The 22,416-nt window shown below is 46.6% G+C and overlaps 1 protein-coding gene and 2 pseudogenes across 1 annotated transcript in view; 2 read left to right on the top strand and 1 right to left on the bottom strand.

Annotated features, from left to right (window-relative positions):
• SCARF2 (scavenger receptor class F member 2) overlaps positions 1 to 22,416 on the bottom strand; it is a 435,907-nt gene that overhangs the window by 220,022 nt on the left and 193,469 nt on the right. The gene's annotated exons all lie outside the window — the stretch shown is intronic.
• LOC134943444 (5S ribosomal RNA) lies at positions 1,796 to 1,915 on the top strand (annotated as a pseudogene).
• LOC134938759 (5S ribosomal RNA) lies at positions 2,154 to 2,273 on the top strand (annotated as a pseudogene).

Below are 22,416 nucleotides of genomic sequence, written 5' to 3'. Positions count from 1 at the left end.
AATGTGGCAGTAGGTTTTCAAAATAATAATTAGTGATAGTACACCCCTATGCACTTAACCAGATAATGGCTATAATGTGCCTTATGCCTGGAACCTATAATCAGTACTTGTATGATTATAGGAAAGCAGGCTGTGACTAGATGCTTGTAGATACTTAGCACAAGTATTTGCTGAGGTTTACCATTGATATATTGGTGAGTTTCGAATGGAGAGACACACAGTCATTAGTACATATGAGTTAGTGGTAGCTTGCTATTGATGTTTGTAGCAAGTATGGATGATCCCAGCTTTGTATACCTTATTGCTGAGGGAGAAAAAATAATGCATTACTTATGATGTTGCTAGTTGGAACAGTTTATCCAGTTTAATTTGCAGTTGTGCATGGTTGTTTGACATGCATATATAGCTCGATGAATGTTGGTTGCTCAGGAAAATTGAATTGATTGTGCTAACAAGCTTAATAATTAAAGTGCAGTTCACAAAGTACAAAGTGCGGGGTATACGATACCAGCTCCGGTGTCGCTGTCACTGCGAGACCCGCTTGTTGCTGTGCCAGTGCTTCCAGGGCTGCAGCGGCGTGTGGCCGGGGTCTCCTCGTTCAGAAGACGGAGCTGTGCGGCCGTTGCCTGGTAACCGTCCTAGGGATTCCGGCTAATGCGGTCACGTGTGCGCATCACGTGATCGCGATACTTCCTCCTCCTGACGTACGTTTCGCATTGTATGCTTGATCACAGGACGTCCTGTGATCAAGCATACAATGCGAAACGTACGTCAGGAGGAGGAAGTATCGCGATCACGTGATGCGCACACGTGACCGCATTAGCCGGAATCCCTAGGACGGTTACCAGGCAACGGCCGCACAGCTCCGTCTTCTGAACGAGGAGACCCCGGCCACACGCCGCTGCAGCCCTGGAAGCACTGGCACAGCAACAAGCGGGTCTCGCAGTGACAGCGACACCGGAGCTGGTATCGTATACCCCGCACTTTGTACTTTGTGAACTGCACTTTAATTATTAAGCTTGTTAGCACAATCAATTCAATTTTCCTGAGCAACCAACATTCATCGAGCTATATATGCATGTCAAACAACCATGCACAACTGCAAATTAAACTGGATAAACTGTTCCAACTAGCAACATCATAAGTAATGCATTATTTTTTCTCCCTCAGCAATAAGGTATACAAAGCTGGGATCATCCATACTTGCTACAAACATCAATAGCAAGCTACCACTAACTCATATGTACTAATGACTGTGTGTCTCTCCATTCGAAACTCACCAATATATCAATGGTAAACCTCAGCAAATACTTGTGCTAAGTATCTACAAGCATCTAGTCACAGCCTGCTTTCCTATAATCATACAAGTACTGATTATAGGTTCCAGGCATAAGGCACATTATAGCCATTATCTGGTTAAGTGCATAGGGGTGTACTATCACTAATTATTATTTTGAAAACCTACTGCCACATTTAAGATGCGCAGTTTAATTATAACCTGCATTTATATAGCGGTATAATTTGGTACGGCCGGTCTGGTGCCCTCTGGGCGTTTCTTGGAGTGAAAGGCAAGTCCTAATTGTGGACATTGTGTGGTGTTCAGGAATTTTACCCGCATAATAGGCCTTCACTCATATGTATATTATTGTCTGTGGTTGATATGTCACAGGGTAGCTAAGCCTGGTGGCTGCACATTATCTCATTTTTTTGACCATTGTACTATATAGACATACAAATATCAATTATGTCAGTTACATACTCATGAACCTGGATGACTCAAAAGGGTGAGTACAATATTTGCGGTCATACCTCACTGGGAATGCCCAATCTCTTCTGACCTTGGAAGCTAAGCAGTGAAAGGCCGGGTTAGTAATAGGATGGGTGACCACCTCTGAACACCCTGGTACCGCAATAAATTGATTCCCCTATAGTGTCATCTGCACTAAAAATATTGGGCAATTGAATTTTCAAAATATTGGTTTGCAGCGGTGATAGGCAAGTCCTAATTGTGGATATTGCGTGTTTTGAAAAAAACCTTTTTTCCACAAAACAGGCCATCACCCATGCTCATATTTCACTGTGGCTGCCATGTCACAAGGTGACTAAACCAATTGGCTGCACACATTTGGGTGACTCAATAGGGTGAGTACGACATTTGCGGTCATACCTCACTGGAGATGCCCAATCTCTTCTGACCTTGGAAGCTAAGCAGTGAAAGGCCGGGCTAGTACTAGGATGGGAGACCACCTCTGAACACCCTGGTACTGCAATAAGTTGACTCCCCTATATAGTGTCACCTAGACATATACTATTGGGTACCGGACTCTTATATGGCCTATGATTTAATTCTCTGCATTTACCACAATCCATAATGGATATCTGCTGAATAAATGATGGTCATACAATACATGAGTCACAATGTGCAATGATTAATGAATTTTGTTACCACAGCCATAATTTCCGACAATTGGTAGATTGTGATATGGATATCACGTATTACTTATAAACTCTCTTTTTTTCATATTTTCGCAAAGCTTTTAACTTTCAATGCAGATACTCCTTAATTCTTATTTTACGTGTTACCTAATAAAAATGGTTTTATCAGTAACAAATTACATTGCCATGCTTTGAATTAGAGTGCTCCCAAAAAAGAGTCTACTTACCAACACTTCTTTGTTTTGGTTTTTTCTGACTGTCTAAATTTGACTCTGGGGAGCACCACTGGAAGCAACATTTATTGGGATTAGGATTAAATTTCCATATACCCCCAGTTGCTATATCTAGAAGCAATTCAGGGATAATTCAGTTTTTCAGAGGCTACTATTTATCAGATCAAGGACTTGTGCGGTTCCCAATATTTTTCTTTCTATAACTATATAGAAATGCATCCTTTAAATGCTCTATAGTCAATAAAATACTGTCCCTGTCAAGGGTATCAATATTTTCAGTCAGGGAATCCGACCAAGCCACCCCAGCGCTGCACATCCAGGCTGAGGCGATCGCTGGTCGCAGTATAACACCAGTATGTGTGTATATACTTTTTAGGATATTTTCCAGCCTCCTATCAGCTGGCTCCTTGAGGGCGGCCGTATCTGGCGACGGTAACGCCACTTGTTTTGATAAGCGTGTGAGCGCCTTATCCACCCTAAGGGGTGTTTCCCAACGCGCCCTAAATTCTGGCGGGAAAGGGTATAACGCCAATAATTTTCTATCGGGGGAAACCCACGCATCATCACACACTTCATTTAATTTATCTGATTCAGGAAAAACTACAGGTAGTTTTTTCACACCCCACATAATACCCTCTTTTGTGGTACTTGTAGTATCAGAAATATGTAACACCTCCTTCATTGCCCTTAACATGTAACGTGTGGCCCAAATGGAAAATACGTTTGTTTCTTCACCGTCGACACTGGAGTCAGTGTCCGTGTCTGTGTCGACCGACTGAGGTAAATGGGCGTTTTAAAGCCCCTGACGGTGTTTGAGACGCCTGGACAGGTACTAATTGGTTTGCCGGCCGTCTCATGTCGTCAACCGACCTTGCAGCGTGTTGACATTATCACGTAATTCCCTAAATAAGCCATCCATTCCGGTGTCGACACCCTAGAGAGTGACATCACCATTACAGGCAATTGCTCCGCCTCCTCACCAACATCGTCCTCATACATGTCGACACACACGTACCGACACACAGCACACACACAGGGAATGCTCTGATAGAGGACAGGACCCCACTAGCCCTTTGGGGAGACAGAGGGAGAGTTTGCCAGCACACACCAAAACGCTATATTATACAGGGACAACCTTATATAAGTGTTTTCCCTTATAGCATCTTAATATATAATAATATCGCCAAATAAGTGCCCCCCCCCTCTCTGTTTTAACCCTGTTTCTGTAGTGCAGTGCAGGGGAGAGCCTGGGAGCCTTCCTAGCAGCGGAGCTGTGTAGGAAAATGGCGCTGTGTGCTGAGGAGAATAGGCCCCGCCCCCTTTTCGGCGGGCTTCTTCTCCCGTTTTTCTGACAACCTGGCAGGGGTTAAATACATCCATATAGCCCCAGGGGCTATATGTGATGTATTTTTAGCCAGCATAGGTAATTTCATTGCTGCCCAGGGCGCCCCCCCAAGCGCCCTGCACCCTCAGTGACCGTTGGTGTGAAGTGTGCTGAGAGCAATGGCGCACAGCTGCAGTGCTGTGCGCTACCTCATGAAGACTGAGAAGTCTTCAGCCGCCGATTTCTGGACCTCTTCTCTCTTCAGCATCTGCAAGGGGGTCGGCGGCGCGGCTCCGGTGACCCATCCAGGCTGTACCTGTGATCGTCCCTCTGGAGCTAGTGTCCAGTAGCCTAAGAAGCCAATCCATCCTGCACGCAGGTGAGTTCACTTCTTCTCCCCTAAGTCCCTCGTTGCAGTGAGCCTGTTGCCAGCAGGACTCACTGAAAATAAAAAAACTTTTACTCTAAGCAGCTCTTTAGGAGAGCCACCTAGATTGCACCCTTCTCGGCCGGGCACAAAAACCTAACTGAGGCTTGGAGGAGGGTCATAGGGGGAGGAGCCAGTGCACACCACCTGATCCTAAAGCTTTTACTTTTGTGCCCTGTCTCCTGCGGAGCCGCTATTCCCCATGGTCCTGACGGAGTCCCCAGCATCCACTTAGGACGTCAGAGAAATTGTAGTGTTGGCAGTTTTAGTGACATGCATCATTTGGTGAGAAACAGGGATCTTCAGTTGCCCCCAACAGAAAATGCTGTTGTCTGTACATATTCATGTGCTATACCTTGGTTTTAAAGTTTTCTTCTTATTCATAATTCATTTATAATCAAACATACATATACAACATACCTCCAACGATCCTGGCAATTTGGGGCTGTCTATGATAAAGTGATAAATTGTTAGATGGACTGGTGCCGTGGTTGAATAGATTAGGAGCAGACTGGTATGCCCTACATGTGTCTCTTATTTCATAAGGCTGCTTTGTTCCACATGTTTAGAACATCTAAGCAGCACTTATGAAGAAAAAACATTATCATGTTGCAAAGGGTTATGGTGTCTGTGCAATGGGATCTGTAAACTGGCCCTGGGATTCGTGCCACGGGGGTCAGTCAGAATGGCAGAGATGTGAGTACAAAAGTGAAAAGGGTCTGCAGTAAATTGTTCTGGATCTGTACAATGGGATGTGTATGAACATGTGCAATGGTATCTGTCCAATTAAGGCTGCACGAAAGGAATGCAGCTGTCATTGGGGGCTGTGAAATGTCATTTCAGACTGGGTCATTTTGTCTTGCAAAAACTGAAACACTAGTGTGACAAAGTAATTACTCCATAGTATTTATTTGAAATGCTAATTGACATAATATATATACTGTAAAATAATACATTTTGATTAGGCAGTTACTAACTTTTCAAAAGCATGCATATTTTTATTCTTGTTTTACATTTCAATTAAGGGGTTTTTAAGAAATACATTTCAATATTTTAAAAATAAAAAAATTTGTGCAAAAACTGCAAAGAGCAATTCATGATGTACAGCCGACGATAAACTGTATGAAAGCTTTTTATATCTCCTTTGCCCTTGGCAATGCAATGTATTGTTAGTTTATAGCCATATTATGCATTCTGTGAAAATATGATGAATAAAACTACATTTATCAAAAGCAAGCAAACAAAATGTTCCCAAAATTAGGTATATACAATATTTATTCTGTAAAATAATTGTAAAGGGCTAGAAATATTTCAAATGCATCTCTGTGCACCAGCTGTCATGTGTGCTGAGAGAAACTGCAAACTTTAAGTTTAGCAGTTACTTGGCCTAGCCCTGTACCTGTTTATTTTGTTTACCTCTTGAAGTCTGAGAGACATGCTATGACAAGGAAACCCCACTCTGTGTACCTCCAGAATGGTAGTGGTAATCAGCCCAAGCTGTCTCACCAGGATTTTGTAACCCTTCTAGCAGTGTACCACACACATAGGGGTATATGCAATTGCGGTCGAATTCGCGGCAATTTTCGCCGTTTTTTAATTCGACTCAATTCGACAGGTGAATCCCGGAAGGTGGCTTCCGGAATTCACCATATTCAATGAAAAACGGATTCGCCAGAGTCGCGGGCGAAAATCGGCCGATTTGGCGGATTTTGCAGCGATTTTAAAAAACGGGAAAAACCCGGAAAAAAAATGGCGTGGGGTCCCCCCTCCAAAGCATAACCAGCCTCGGGCTCTTCGAGCTGGTCCTGGTTCTAAAAATGCAGGGGAAAAATTGGGCAGGGATCCCCCGTATTTTTAAAACCAGCACCGGGCTCTGCGCCTGGTGCTGGTGCCAAAAATACCGGGGACAAAAAGAGTAGGGGTCCCCCGTATTTTTAACACCAGCATCGGGCTCCACTAGCTGGACAGATAATGCCACAGCCGGGGGTCACTTTTATGCCGTGCCCTGCGGCCGTGGCATTAAATATCCAACTAGTCACCCCTGGCCGGGGTACCCTGGGGGAGTGGGGACCCCTACAATCAAGGGGTCCCCCCCCCCAGCCACCCAAGGGCCAGGGGTGAAGCCCGAGGCTGTCCCCCCCCATCCAATGGGCTGCGGATGGGGGGGCTGATAGCCTTTTGTGATAATAAAAAGATATTGTTTTTTCCATTAGTACTACAAGTCCCAGCAAGCCTCCCCCGCAAGCTGGTACTTGGAGAACCACAAGTACCAGCATGCGGGAGAAAAACGGGCCCGCTGGTACCTGTAGTACTACTGGAAAAAAAATACCCAAATAAAAACAGGACACACACACCGTGAAAGTAAAACTTTATTTCATACGCCGACACACACATGCTTACCTATGTTGACACGCCGACTGCCACGGTCTCCGACGATCCGAGGTACCTGTGAAAAAATTATACTCACCTTCCAGTGTCCAGAGGTACATCCAGGTCCAGAGATAATCCACGTACTTGGCAAAACAAAAAAACGAACAACGATCCATACCGGACTAGAAAGGGGTCCAATGCTTTCACATCAGACCCCTTTCTCCCGAATGCCGGGACATCACGTGACTCCTGTCACTGAAGTCCCTTCAGCCAATCAGGAAGCGCTACTTCCGTGGCGCTCATCTGATTGGCTGTGTGCTGTCTGTGATGTGACAGCGCATCGCAAAGCCGCTCCATTATTTCAATGGTGGGAACTTAGCGGCTAGCGGGGGGGTCACCCGCCGGTCAGCCGCTGACCGGCGGGTGACCTCACCGCTAGCCGCTAAGTTCCCACCATTGAATATAATGGACTGGGCTGTGCGATGCGCTGTCTGCTCAGACGCACAGAGCCAATCAGATGAGCGCAACGAAGTTGCGCTTCCTGATTGGCTATAGAGACCTTTCTGTGACAGCTGTCACTGACAGGTCTCTCTGCATTCGGGGATAGGGGTCCCATGTGTCAGCATGGGACCCCTTTCAGTCCGGCATGGAGCGGGTGTTCGGTTTGTTTTTTTCTCCAAGTACGTGGATTTATCTCTGGAGCCTGGTTGAGGTGAGTATATTGATCTTTTATTTTCAGGTACCCCTGGATTCTACATGGAGAAGAGGACCGATGTCGGCGTGTGAACATAGGTAAGTATGTGTGTGTCGACGTATGAAATAAAGTTTTACTTTCACGGTGTGTGTGTCCTGTTTTTATTTGGGTATTTTTTTTCCAGTAGTACTACAGGTACCAGCGGGCCTGTTTTTCTCCCGCATGCTGGTACTTGTGGTTCTCCAAGTACCAGCTTGCGGGGGAGGCTTGCTGGGACTTGTAGTACTGCTGGAAAAATAAGATTTTACTTACCGATAAATCTATTTCTCGGAGTCCGTAGTGGATGCTGGGGTTCCTGAAAGGACCATGGGGAATAGCGGCTCCGCAGGAGACAGGGCACAAAAAGTAAAGCTTTTTCCGATCAGGTGGTGTGCACTGGCTCCTCCCCCTATGACCCTCCTCCAGACTCCAGTTAGGTACTGTGCCCGGACGAGCGTACACAATAAGGGAGGATTTTGAATCCCGGGTAAGACTCATACCAGCCACACCAATCACACCGTACAACTTGTGATCTAAACCCAGTTAACAGTATGATAACAGCGGAGCCTCTGAAAGATGGCTTCCTACAACAATAACCCGAATAAGTTAACAATAACTATGTACAATTTATGCAGATAATCCGCACTTGGGATGGGCGCCCAGCATCCACTACGGACTCCGAGAAATAGATTTATCGGTAAGTAAAATCTTATTTTCTCTATCGTCCTAGTGGATGCTGGGGTTCCTGAAAGGACCATGGGGATTATACCAAAGCTCCCAAACGGGCGGGAGAGTGCGGATGACTCTGCAGCACCGAATGAGAGAACTCCAGGTCCTCCTTAGCCAGAGTATCAAATTTGTAAAATTTTACAAACGTGTTCTCCCCTGACCACGTAGCTGCTCGGCAAAGTTGTAATGCCGAGACCCCTCGGGCAGCCGCCCAAGATGAGCCCACCTTCCTTGTGGAGTGGGCCTTTACAGATTTAGGCTGTGGCAGGCCTGCCACAGAATGTGCCAGTTGGATTGTGCTACAGATCCAACGAGCAATCGTCTGCTTAGACGCAGGAGCACCCATCTTGTTGGGTGCATACAATATAAACAACGAGTCAGATTTTCTGACTCCAGCTGTTCTTGCAATATATATTTTTAATGCTCTGACAACGTCCAGTAACTTGGAGTCCTCCAAGTCACTTGTAGCCGCAGGCACTACAATAGGCTGGTTCAGATGAAATGCTGACACCACCTTAGGGAGAACATGCGGACGAGTCCGCAGTTCTGCCCTGTCCGAATGGAAAATCAGATATGGGCTTTTGTAAGATAAAGCTGCCAATTCTGACACTCTCCTGGCAGAAGCCAGGGCTAGAAGCATGGTCACTTTCCAAGTGAGATATTTCAAATCCACCTTATTTAGTGGTTCAAACCAATGAGATTTTAGAAAATCCAAAACTACATTGAGATCCCACGGTGCCACTGGAGGCACCACAGGAGGCTGTATATGCAGCACTCCCTTCACAAAGGTCTGGACTTCAGGGACTGAAGCCAATTCTTTTTGAAAGAAAATCGACAGGGCCGAAATTTGAACCTTAATAGATCCCAATTTGAGACCCATAGACAATCCTGATTGCAGGAAATGTAGGAATCGACCCAGTTGAAATTCCTCCGTCGGAGCACTCCGATCTTCGCACCACGCAACATATTTTCTCCAAATTCGGTGATAATGTTGCACGGTTACTTCTTTCCTTGCTTTAATCAAAGTAGGAATGACTTCTTCCGGCATGCCTTTTTCCATTAGGATCCGGCGTTCAACCGCCATGCCGTCAAACGCAGCCGCGGTAAGTCTTGAAACAGACAGGGACCCTGCTGAAGCAAGTCCCTCCTTAGAGGTAGAGGCCACGGATCTTCCGTGATCATCTCTTGAAGTTCCGGGTACCAAGTCCTTCTTGGCCAATCCGGAACCACTAGTATCGTTCTTACGCCTCTTTGCCGTATAATTCTCAATACTTTTGGTATGAGAGGCAGAGGAGGAAACACATACACCGACTGGTACACCCAAGGCGTTACCAGCGCGTCCACAGCTATTGCCTGCGGATCTCTTGACCTGGCGCAATACCTGTCCAGTTTTTTGTTGAGGCGAGACGCCATCATGTCCACCATTGGTCTTTCCCAACGGGTTACCAGCATGTGGAAGACTTCTGGATGAAGTCCCCACTCTCCCGGGTGAAGATCGTGTCTGCTGAGGAAGTCTGCTTCCCAGTTGTCCACTCCCGGGATGAACACTGCTGATAGCGCTATCACATGATTCTCTGCCCAGCGAAGAATCCTTGCAGCTTCTGCCATTGCACTCCTGCTTCTTGTGCCGCCCTGTCTGTTCACATGGGCGACTGCCGTGATGTTATCCGACTGGATCAACACCGGTTTTCCCTGAAGCAGAGGTTCTGCCTGGCTTAGAGCATTGTATATTGCTCTTAGTTCCAGAATGTTTATGTGAAGAGACGTTTCCAGGCTCGTCCATACTCCCTGGAAGTTTCTTCCTTGTGTGACTGCTCCCCAGCCTCTCAGGCTGGCGTCCGTGGTCACCAGGATCCAATCCTGTATGCCGAATCTGCGGCCCTCCAATAGATGAGGACTCTGCAACCACCACAGAAGAGACACCCTTGTCCTTGGAGACAGGGTTATCCGTAGGTGCATCTGAAGATGCGACCCTGACCATTTGTCCAACAGATCCCTTTGGAAAATTCTTGCGTGGAATCTGCCGAATGGAATTGCTTCGTAAGAAGCTACCATTTTTCCCAGGACTCTTGTGCATTGATGTACAGACACCTTTCCTGGTTTTAGGAGGTTCCTGACAAGCTCGGATAACTCCTTGGCTTTTTCCTCCGGGAGAAAAACCTTTTTCTGAACCGTGTCCAGAATCATCCCTAGGAACAGCAGACGAGTTGTCGGCATTAACTGGGATTTTGGAATATTCAGAATCCACCCGTGCTGTTTTAGCACTTCTTGAGACAGTGCTAATCCCATCTCTAGCTGTTCTCTGGACCTCGCCCTTATTAGGAGATCGTCCAAGTATGGGATAATTAATACGCCTTTTCTTCGAAGAAGAATCATCATCTCGGCCATTACCTTTGTAAAGATCCGAGGTGCCGTGGACAATCCGAACGGCAGCGTCTGAAACTGATAGTGACAGTTTTGTACAACGAACCTGAGGTACCCCTGGTGTGAGGGGTAAATTGGAACGTGGAGATACGCATCCTTGATGTCCAAGGATACCATAAAGTCCCCCTCTTCCAGGTTTGCTATCACTGCTCTGAGTGACTCCATTTTGAACTTGAACTTCTTTATGTACAGGTTCAAGGACTTCAGATTTAGAATAGGCCTTACCGAGCCATCCGGCTTCGGTACCACAAAAAGAGTGGAATAATACCCCTTCCCTTGTTGTAGAAGAGGTACCTTGACTATCACCTGCTGAGAGTACAGCTTGTGAATGGCTTCCAAAACCGTCTCCCTTTCGGAGGGGGACGTTGGTAAAGCAGACTTCAGGAAACGGCGAGGTGGATCCGTCTCTAATTCCAACCTGTACCCTTGAGATATTATCTGCAGGATCCAGGGATCTACCTGCGAGTGAGCCCACTGCGCGCTGTAATTTTTGAGACGACCGCCCACCATCCCCGAGTCCGCTTGAGGAGCCCCAGCGTCATGCTGAGGCTTTTGTAGAAGCCGGGGAGGGCTTCTGTTCCTGGGAAGGAGCTGCGTGTTGCTGTCTCTTCCCTCGACCTTTGCCTCGTGGCAGATATGAATAGCCCTTTGCTCTCTTATTTTTAAAGGAACGAAAGGGCTGCGGTTGAAAAGTCGGTGCCTTTTTCTGTGGGGGAGTGACTTGAGGTAGAAAGGTGGATTTCCCGGCTGTAGCCGTGGCCACCAAATCTGATAGACCGACTCCAAATAACTCCTCCCCTTTATACGGCAAAACTTCCATATGCCGTTTTGAATCCGCATCACCTGACCACTGTCGCGTCCATAAAGCTCTTCTGGCCGAAATGGACATAGCACTTACCCGTGATGCCAGTGTGCAGATATCCCTCTGTGCATCACGCATATAAAGAAATGCATCCTTTATTTGTTCTAACGACAGTAAAATATTGTCCCTGTCCAGGGTATCAATATTTTCAATCAGGGACTCTGACCAAACCACCCCAGCACTGCCCATCCAGGCAGTCGCTACAGCTGGTCGTAGTATAACACCTGCATGTGTGTATATACTTTTTTGGATATTTTCCATCCTCCTATCTGATGGATCTTTAAGTGCGGCCGTCTCAGGAGAGGGTAACGCCACTTGTTTAGATAAGCGTGTTAGCGCCTTGTCCACCCTAGGAGGTGTTTCCCAGCGCTCCCTAACCTCTGGCGGGAAAGGGTATAATGCCAATAATTTCTTTGAAATTATCAGTTTTTTATCAGGGGCAACCCACGCTTCATTACACACGTCATTTAATTCTTCTGATTCAGGAAAAACTATAGGTAGTTTTTTCATACCCCACATAATACCCTGTTTAGTGGTACCTGTAGTATCAGCTAAATGTAACGCCTCCTTCATTGCCAAAATCATATAACGTGTGGCCCTACTGGAAAATACGGTTGATTCGTCACCGTCACCACTGGAGTCATCGCCTGTGTCTGGGTCTGTGTCGACCGACTGAGGCAAAGGGCGTTTCACAGCCCCTGACGGTGTTTGAGTCGCCTGGACAGGCACTAATTGATTGTCCGGCCGCCTCATGTCGTCAAACGACTGCTTTAGCGTGTTGACACTATCCCGTAGTTCCATAAATAAAGGCATCCATTCCGGTGTCGACTCCCTAGGGGGTGACATCCTCATATTTGGCAATTGCTCCGCCTCCACACCAATATCGTCCTCATACATGTCGACACACACGTACCGACACACAGCAGACACACAGGGAATGCTCCTAACGAAGACAGGACCCACTAGCCCTTTGGGGAGACAGAGGGAGAGTTTGCCAGCACACACCAAAAGCGCTATATATATATCAGGGATAGCCTTATAATAAGTGCTCCCTTATAGCTGCTTTGTTATATCAAATTATCGCCATAAATGTGCCCCCCCCTCTCTGTTTTACCCTGTTTCTGTAGTGCAGTGCAGGGGAGAGACTTGGGAGCCGTCCTGACCAGCGGAACTGTGAGAGGAAATGGCGCCGTGTGCTGAGGAGATAGGCCCCGCCCCTTTTCTGGCGGGCTCGTCTCCCGCTATTTAGAGAAATTAGGCAGGGGTTAAATATCTCCATATAGCCTCTAGGGCTATATGTGAGGTATTTTTAGCCTTTATAGGTAATCATTTTGCCTCCCAGGGCGCCCCCCTCCCAGCGCCCTGCACCCTCAGTGACTGCCGTGTGAAGTGTGCTGAGAGGAAAATGGCGCACAGCTGCAGTGCTGTGCGCTACCTTTTGAAGACTGCAGGAGTCTTCAGCCGCCGATTCTGGACCTCTTCTGTCTTCAGCATCTGCAAGGGGGCCGGCGGCGTGGCTCCGGTGACCATCCAGGCTGTACCCGTGATCGTCCCTCTGGAGCTTGATGTCCAGTAGCCAAGAAGCCAATCCATCCTGCACGCAGGTGAGTTGACTCCTTCTCCCCTCAGTCCCTCGCTGCAGTGATCCTGTTGCCAGCAGGAATCACTGTAAAATAAAAAACCTAGCTAAACTTTTTCTAAGCAGCTCTTTAGGAGAGCCACCTAGATTGCACCCTTCTCGGCCGGGCACAAAAATCTAACTGGAGTCTGGAGGAGGGTCATAGGGGGAGGAGCCAGTGCACACCACCTGATCGGAAAAAGCTTTACTTTTTGTGCCCTGTCTCCTGCGGAGCCGCTATTCCCCATGGTCCTTTCAGGAACCCCAGCATCCACTAGGACGATAGAGAAAAACAATATTCTTTTCATGATCACAAAAGGCTATCAGCCCCCCCATCCGCAGCCCATTGGATGCGGGGGGACAGCCTCGGGCTTCACCCCTGGCCCTTGGGTGGCTGGGGGGGGGGACCCCTTGATTGAAGGGGTCCCCACTCCCCCAGGGTACCCCGGCCAGGGGTGACTAGTTGGATATTTAATGCCACGGCCGCAGGGCACGGCATAAAAGTGACCCCCGGCTGTGGCATTATCTGTCCAGCTAGTGGAGCCCGATGCTGGTGTTAAAAATACGTGGGGACCCCTACGCTTTTTGTCCCCCGTATTTTTGGCACCAGCACCAGGCGCAGAGCCCGGTGCTGGTTTTAAAAATACGGGGGATCCCCTGTCAATTTTTTCCCCGCATTTTTAGAACCAGGACCAGCTCGAAGAGCCCGAGGCTGGTTATGCTTTGGAGGGGGGACCCCACGCCATTTTTTTTTAGGATTTTACCGTTCCAGCAATAAAAAAAAAAATTTTTTAATATTTTAAAAAATATATAAATAATATTTGTGCCTCCAAAAAAAAAAAAAAAAAAGTACCTAATCCCTTCTAATATAAATAGATCTGCTATTCCCAAAAAAAAAAACACAAAAAAAAACATGTTTAAATTTTTTTTATTTGTTTTCACCCTCCAAAGTGTGGCGGATTGAAAATGACGAATTTGCTGTCTAAAAGCACTGCTGTCGAATTTCCAAACTTGAATTGAATATGCTTTGGTCGAATTGCAGCACTTATATCATTGCAGAAAAGTCGAATTTGCAAAAATTCGAATGTCAAAAAGTCGAATTTTGAAAGTCCGTTTTTTGGTCGGAAAGCACTGAATTGCATAGGCGAATTTTTTTTTGGGTCGAAAATGACCCGAAATTCGACAATTTCGGGAATTCGACCGCAATTGCATATACCCCATATTATCCCCAAGCGTTAGTGGGAATTAGTCCAGGCTGGATAGTGCTAGGACTGGTTGATGCATTTCCTGATGCCAATGCCACACTGGCTTGCTCATTTATAACAACGGGTTTTCTGCATGTTGCACAAAAGCTGGAAACCCCATGTAAATGCATACATTATTGACATGAATGGAAACATTTCTGTACACATTCACAAACCACATTAAATGTTAACGCAGATGTACTGCTTGGGAACGGCATATCAAACATATTCACAAACGTTTATAAGTGTTTTCACATGTGGTTTGCACCAGGGGCTATTTTTTTGCGTGAATGGAATGCAAGTGGGTATCCGCAATGTCACTGATCATAGCTGATGTTAAACATAGTACAGTGAGCTTCAGCCGATCAGCCTACCCTGTAAGCTTTGGTGAACAATGCTTTCCTGAAGTTCACTGCAAGGTGTGCAACCCACTTGCGATAACTTACAAGAATGTTCCCTGTTAGCAGCCAGTACCAGCAGTGGCAGAAACATTAAAGAATGCACAGGGAATACTGTTCAGGTATGAAACTATGGTGGCATGACAGCCCGATGAGATGGTCATATCAAATAGAAGTGACACTTTCCTATATATTAAAAAGCTAACGCTGCTCCTCACCTCTATGGGAGGAATTCAACTGTTTTGCGTCCTGGCAGCCACTAGATGGCGCCTGACGGAGCAATTCACGTGCACAGCCGCCAGCGCTGACATCACTGTTATGTTGGTCCGTCATTTTGACGTGCCAGTAACTAATAATATTATAAGACTACATTGTTTCATTATAAGGTCACATAATAGCATTATGGGACTGTATGATGGCATGATGGGTCTGTCATTGTAAATTAATGTTATGCACATTTTAAATGTATGTGGTGGACATAGAGGTCTGCTGATTGTGTTGGACATTAGACTGTATACTATATGATGGACTGTTTGTTCCAAAGTGCACATCATTTACATCCCTCACTGCAGTGCTAAACTGGGGCTAAATTAGTCTCAGAGATCACATTATAAGAAAATGTTAAAGTTGTACAGTCTGCTAAACATTATACTGTAGAACAGTTGGGATATTTTGCATCTTTTTTTCACATAAATCATTGTGATCCTTCGGATAGTATGAAGCTACTCACTGTGATAGTATGAAGCTAGACACCAGTTCGGACTTCAAAGGGGATCAGGGCACTATCCAGTTAAAGATACCTTGATGTGTATATCTCATCTATCCTTGTGTGAGAGGGGTACGTCCTTGAACAGCTCCTAAAAGTCTATATGTTCATCTGTCGTTTTCCTTAAGAACATACTACACATTGTATTGTTTGTTGTTATATTTTTCCATATTGGGACATACATTCCGGATACATACTGTCAGAAGAAGGATCCGGAGTACGAAAAACCTTCTACATTTCTCCTAAAAAGGGACGTATTAGTTTATTTTTCTTAAGCGCATTGTGTGTTATACAGGTCAAAAAAATTGGTTTTGTTTGTGATTGTGTTTTAAATGTGGTGACATTTATCCTTTGGACCTGAACATCTGAGCTGCTTTGCGCCACATTGGCACACCCTCCCCCCAAAAAACTTTTCTTTCTTAGTAATTATTTCCTTGATTTGCTTCTTCAGACTGCTATTATGATTGTTAATTCTTTACAGTGTTATATGATTACTATGGCAACCACAGTCAAATAACATATTATGCAGTTAGAAGAGATGCTGTAAAGTGCCATCATATGACAGGCGGAAAGTCAATGAGATTGTGTCCGTTTACCGGACTGTGTCTAGCAACTATATTTGTTTCCCTCTAGAGAGATTTCAAAAGATGATAATGATTTTAGATAGCTACTGTAAGTAAAATGACTACTAGATACATGGTTAAAATAAGATTTTACTTACCGATAAATCTATTTCTCATAGTCCGTAGTGGATGCTGGGGACTCCGTCAGGACCATGGGATTAGCGGCTCCGCAGGAGACAGGGCACAAAAGTAAGCTTTTAGGATCACATGGTGTGTACTGGCTCCTCCCCCTATGACCCTCCTCCAAGCCTCAGTTAGGTACTGTGCCCGGACGAGCGTACACAATAAGGAAGGATCTTGAATCCCGGGTAAGACTCATACCAGCCACACCAATCACACCGTACAACTTGTGATTTGAACCCAGTTAACAGTATGATAACAACGAAGGAGCCTCTGAAAAGATGGCCCACAACAATAATAACCCGATTTTTGTAACAATAATTATGTACAAGTAATGCAGACAATCCGCACTTGGGATGGGCGCCCAGCATCCACTACGGACTATGAGAAATAGATTTATCGGTAAGTAAAATCTTATTTTCTCTAACGTCCTAGTGGATGCTGGGGACTCCGTCAGGACCATGGGGATTATACCAAAGCTCCCAAACGGGCGGGAGAGTGCGGATGACTCTGCAGCACCGAATGAGAGAACTCCAGGTCCTCCTCAGCCAGGGTATCAAATTTGTAGAATTTTACAAACGTGTTCCCCCCTGACCACGTAGCTGCTCGGCAAAGTTGTAAAGCCGAGACCCCTCGGGCAGCCGCCCAAGATGAGCCCACCTTCCTTGTGGAATGGGCATTTACAGATTTTGGGTGTGGCAGGCCTGCCACAGAATGTGCAAGCTGAATTGTACTACAAATCCAACGAGCAATAGTCTGCTTAGAAGCAGGAGCACCCAGCTTTTTGGGTGCATACAATATAAACAGCAAGTCAGACTTTCTGACTCCAGCCGTCCTGGAATTATATATATATATATATATATTTTCAGGGCCCTGACAACGTCTAGCAACTTGGAGTCCTCCAAGTCCCTAGTAGCCGCAGGCACCACAATAGGTTGTTTCAGGTGAAACGCTGACACCACCTTAGGAAGAAACTGGGGACGAGTCCGCAGTTCTGCCCTGTCCGAATGGAAAATCAAATATGGGCTTTTGTAAGACAAAGCCGCCAATTCTAACACTCGCCTGGCCGAGGCCAGGGCCAACAGCATGGTCACTTTCCATGTGAGATATTTCAAATCCACAGATTTGAGCGGTTCAAACCAATATGATTTGAGGAATCCCAACACTACGTTGAGATCCCACGGTGCCACTGGAGGCACAAAAGGGGCTGTATATGCAATACTCCCTTGACAAATGTCTGGACTTCAGGAACTGAAGCCAATTCTTTCTGGAAGAAAATCTACAGGGCCGAAACTTGAACCTTAATGGACCCCAATTTGAGGCTCATAGACACTCCTGTTTGCAGGAAGTGCAGAAATCGACCTAGTTGAAATTTCTTCGTGGGGCCTTCCTGGCCTCACCCACGCAACATATTTTCACCACATGTGGTGATAACGTTGTGCGGTCACCTCCTTCCTGGCTTTGACCAGGGTAGGTATGACCTCTTCCGGAATGCCTTTTCCCTTAGGATCCGGCGTTCAACCGCCATGCCGTCAAACGCAGCCGCGGTAAGTCTTGGAACAGACATGGTACTTGCTGAAGCAAGTCCCTTCTTAGCTCCCGAGGCCATTAGTCCTCTGTGAGCATCTCTTGAAATTCCGGGTACCAAGTCCCTCTTGGCCAATCCGGAGCCACGAGTATAGTTCTTACTCCTCTACGTCTTATAATTCTCAATACCTTGGTTATGAGAAGCAGAGGAGGGAACACATACACCGACTGTTACACCCGCGGTGTTACCAGGACATCCACAGCTATCGCCTGAAGGTCTCGTGACCTGGCGCAATACCTGTCCCGTTTTTTGTTCGGGCGGGATGCCATCATGTCCACCTTTGGTCTTTCCCAACGGTTCACAATCATGCGGAAAACTTCCCGATGAAGTTCCCACTCTCCCGGGTGGAGGTCGTGCCTGCTGAGGAAGTCTGCTTCCCAGTCGTCCACTCCCGGAATGAACACTGCTGACAGTGCTATCACATGATTTTCCGCCTAGCGAAAAATCCTTGCAGTTTTGCCACTGCCCTCCTGCTTCTTGTGCCGCCCTTTCTGTTTACGTGGGCGACTGCCGTGATATTATCCCACTGGATCAATACCGGCTGACCTTGAAGCAGAGGTCTTGCTAAGTTTAGAGCATTATAAATTTGCTCTTAGCTCCAGTATATTTATGTGGAGAGAATTCTCCAGACTTGATCACACTCCCTGGAAATTTTTTCCCTGTGTGACTGCTCTCCAGCCTCTCAGGCTGGCCTCCGTGGTCACCAGCACCCAATCCTGAATGCCGAATCTGCGGCCCTCTAGAAGATGAGCACTCTGTAATCACCACAGGAGAGACACCCTTGTCCTTGGATATAGGGTTATCCGCTGATGCATCTGAAGATGCGATCCGGACCATTTGTCCAGCAGATCCCACTGAAGAGTTCTTGCGTGAAATCTGCCGAATGGAATCGCTTCGTAATAAGCCACCATTTTTACCAGGACTCTTGTGCAATGATGCACTGACACTTTTCCTGGTTTTAGGAGGATCCCGATTAGCTCGGATAACTCCCTGGCTTTCTCCTCTGGGAGAAACACCTTTTTCTGGACTGTGTCCAGAATCATCCCTAGGACCAGCAGACGTGTCGTCGGAACAACTGCGGTTTTGGAATATTTAGAATCCACCCGTGTTGTCGTAGAACTACTTGAGATAGTGCTACTCCGACCTCCAACTGTTCTCTGGACCTTGTTCTTATCAGGAAGTCGTCCATTTTCTTTGAAGACGAATCCTCATTTCGGTCATTACCTTGGTAAGGACCCGGGGTGCCTTGGACAATCCAACGGCATCGTCTGAAACTGATAGTGACAGTTCTGTACCACGAACCTGAGGTACCCTCGGTGAGAAAGGCAAATTTTTGGGACATGGAGGTAAGCATCCCTGATGTCCCGGGACACCATATAGTCCCCTTCTTCCAGGTTCGCTATCACTGCTCTGAGTGACTCCATCTGGATTTGAACTTTTGTAAGTGTTCAAATATTTCAGATTTAGAATAGGTCTCACCTAGCCTTCTGGCTTCAGTACCACCATATAGTGTGGAATAATACCCCTTTCCTTGTTGTAGGAGGGGTACTTTGATTATCACCTGCTGGGAATACAGCTTGTGAATTGTTTTCAATACTGCCTCCCTGTCGGAGGGAGACATTGGTACAGCAGACTACAGGAACCTGCGAGGGGGAAACGTCTCGACATTCCAATCTGTACCCCTTGGATACTACTTGTAGGATCCAGGGGTCCTGTACGGTCCCAGCGTCATGCTGAAAACTTGGTAGAAGCGTTGGAGGGCTTCTGTTCCTGGGAATGGGCTGCCTGCTGCAGTCTTCTTCCCTTTCCTCTATCCCTGGGCAGATATGACTCTTATAGGGACGAAAGGACTGAGGCTAAAAAGACGGTGTCTTTTTCTGCAAGATGTGACTTAGGGTAAAAAACGGTGGATTTTCCAGCAGTTGCCGTGACCACCAGGTCCCATGGAACGACCCCAAATAACTCCTCCCCTTTATACGGCAATACATCTTTGTGCCGTTTGGAATCTGCATCACCTGACCACTGTCGTGTCCATAAACATCTTCTTGCAGATATGGACATCGCATTTACTCTTGATGCCAGAGTGCAAATATCCATCTGCGCATCTCGCATATATAGAAATGCATCCTTTAAATGCTCTATAGTCAATAAAATACTGTCCCTGTCAAGGGTATCAATATTTTTAGTCAGGGAATCCGACCAAGCCACCTCAGCTCTGCACATCCAGGCTGAGGCGATCGCTGGTCGCAGTATAACACCAGCATGTGTGTGTATACTTTTTAGGATATTTTCCAGCCTCCTATCAGCTGGCTCCTTAAGTACGGCCCTATCTGTAGATGGTACCGCCACTTGTTCTGATAAGCATGTGAGCGCCTTATCCACCCTAAGGGGTGTTTCCCAACGCGCCCTAACTTCTGGCGGGAAAGGGTATACCGCCAATAATTTTCTATCGGGGGAAACCCACGCATCATCACACACTTCATTTAATTTATCTGATTCAGGAAAAACTACAGGTAGTTTTTTCACATCCCACATAATACCCTTTTTTGTGGTACTTGTAGTATCAGAAATATGTAACACCTCCTTCATTGCCCTTAACGTGTGGCCCTAAAGGAAAATACGTTTGTTTCTTCACCGTCGACACTGAAATCAGTGTCCGTGTCTGGGTCTGTGTCGACCGACTGAGGTAAATGGGCGTTTTACAGCCCCTGACAGTGTTTGAGACGCCTGGACAGGTACTAATTTGTTCGCCGGCCGTCTCATGTCGTCAACCGGCTTGCAGCGTGTTGACATTATCACGTAATTCCATAAATAAGCCATCCATTCCGGTGTCGACTCCCTAGAGAGTGACATCACCATTACAGGCAATTTGCTCCGCCTCCTCACCAACATTTTCCTCATACATGTCGACACACACGTACCGACATACAGCACACACATAGGGAATGCTCTGATAGAGGACAGGACCCACTAGCCCTTTGGGGAGACAGAGGGAGAGTTTGCCAGCACACACCAAAACGCTATAATTATATAGGGACAACCTTTATATAAGTGTTCCTCCCTTATAGCATTTAATATATATTCATATCGCCAAATCAGTGCCCCCCCTCTCTGTTTTAACCCTGTTTCTGTAGTGCAGTGCAGGGGAGAGCATGGGAGCCTTCCCACCAGCATTTCTGTGAGGGAAAATGGCGCTGTGTGCTGAGGAGAATAGGCCCCGCCCCCTTTTCGGCGGGCTTCATCTCCGGAGTTTGTGATATCTGGCAGGGGTTAAATACATCCATATAGCCTCAAGGGCTATATGTGATGTATTTTTCGCCATACAGGTATTATACATTGCTGCCCAGGGCGCCCCCCCCCGCGCCCTGCACCCTCCGTGACCGCTGTGTGAAGTGTGCTGACAACAATGGCGCACAGCTGCAGTGCTGTGCGCTACCTGATGAAGACTGAAAGTCTTCTGCCGCCTGGTTCCGGACCTCTTCAATCTTCAGCATCTGCAAGGGGGGTCGGCGGCGCGGCTCCGGGACGAACCCCAGGGCGAGACCTGTGTTCCGACTCCCTCTGGAGCTAATGGTGTCCAGTAGCCTAAGAAGCCAATCCATCCTGCACGCAGGTGAGTTCACTTCTCTCCCCTAAGTCCCTCGATGCAGTGAGCCTGTTGCCAGCAGGACTCACTGAAAATAAAGAACCTAAAAACTTTTTCTAAGCAACTCTTTAAGAGAGCCACCTAGATTGCACCCTGCTCGGACGGGCACAAAAACCTAACTGAGGCTTGGAGGAGGGTCATAGGGGGAGGAGCCAGTACACACCATGTGATCCTAAAAGCTTACTTTTGTGCCCTGTCTCCTGCGGAGCCGCTAATCCCATGGTCCTGACGGAGTCCCCAGCATCCACTAGGACGTTAGAGAAAATGTACTTAACATGCTATTTAACAAAATAAACTAATACAATGCAAATTACATCTGTAAATATTAGCAACATCCCACTTACTAGAATATGTAACAATTCTCCCTTATATACAGTACAATGAAAACAAGAGTCTCCAGCTGTAGTAGCATATTTCTGTGAGTAACCGTTATCTCACCTTGCAGCTGTTTCTCCTGATTACTCTATAACAGACACCCTCTGCAATGTCGTACCCTCATTTCACACTAGTTGACTGTCCCAGCACAATTACTACCTGGAACTGTGACAAGTGCCAACACTGTAGACAGGTTATGTTTTTTGTTCTAGCAGTGGATTAAAATAAGAATTTACTCACCGGTAATTCTATTTCTCGTAGTCCGTAGTGGATGCTGGGGACTCCGTAAGGACCATGGAGAATAGACGGGCTCCGCAGGAGACTGGGCACTCTATAGAAAGATTTAGGACTATCTGGTGTGCACTGGCTCCTCCCCCTATGACCCTCCTCCAAGCCTCAGTTAGGAACTGTGCCCGGAAGAGCTGACACAATAAGGAAGGATTTTTGAATTCCGGGTAAGACTCATACCAGCCACACCAATCACACCATATAACACGTGA

Source organism: Pseudophryne corroboree, chromosome 1, assembly GCF_028390025.1.
Source record: "Pseudophryne corroboree isolate aPseCor3 chromosome 1, aPseCor3.hap2, whole genome shotgun sequence".
NCBI lineage: Eukaryota > Metazoa > Chordata > Amphibia > Anura > Myobatrachidae > Pseudophryne > Pseudophryne corroboree.
The sequence above is the reverse complement of the archived record's forward strand: the minus strand, read 5'-3'. Positions and strand labels throughout refer to the sequence as shown.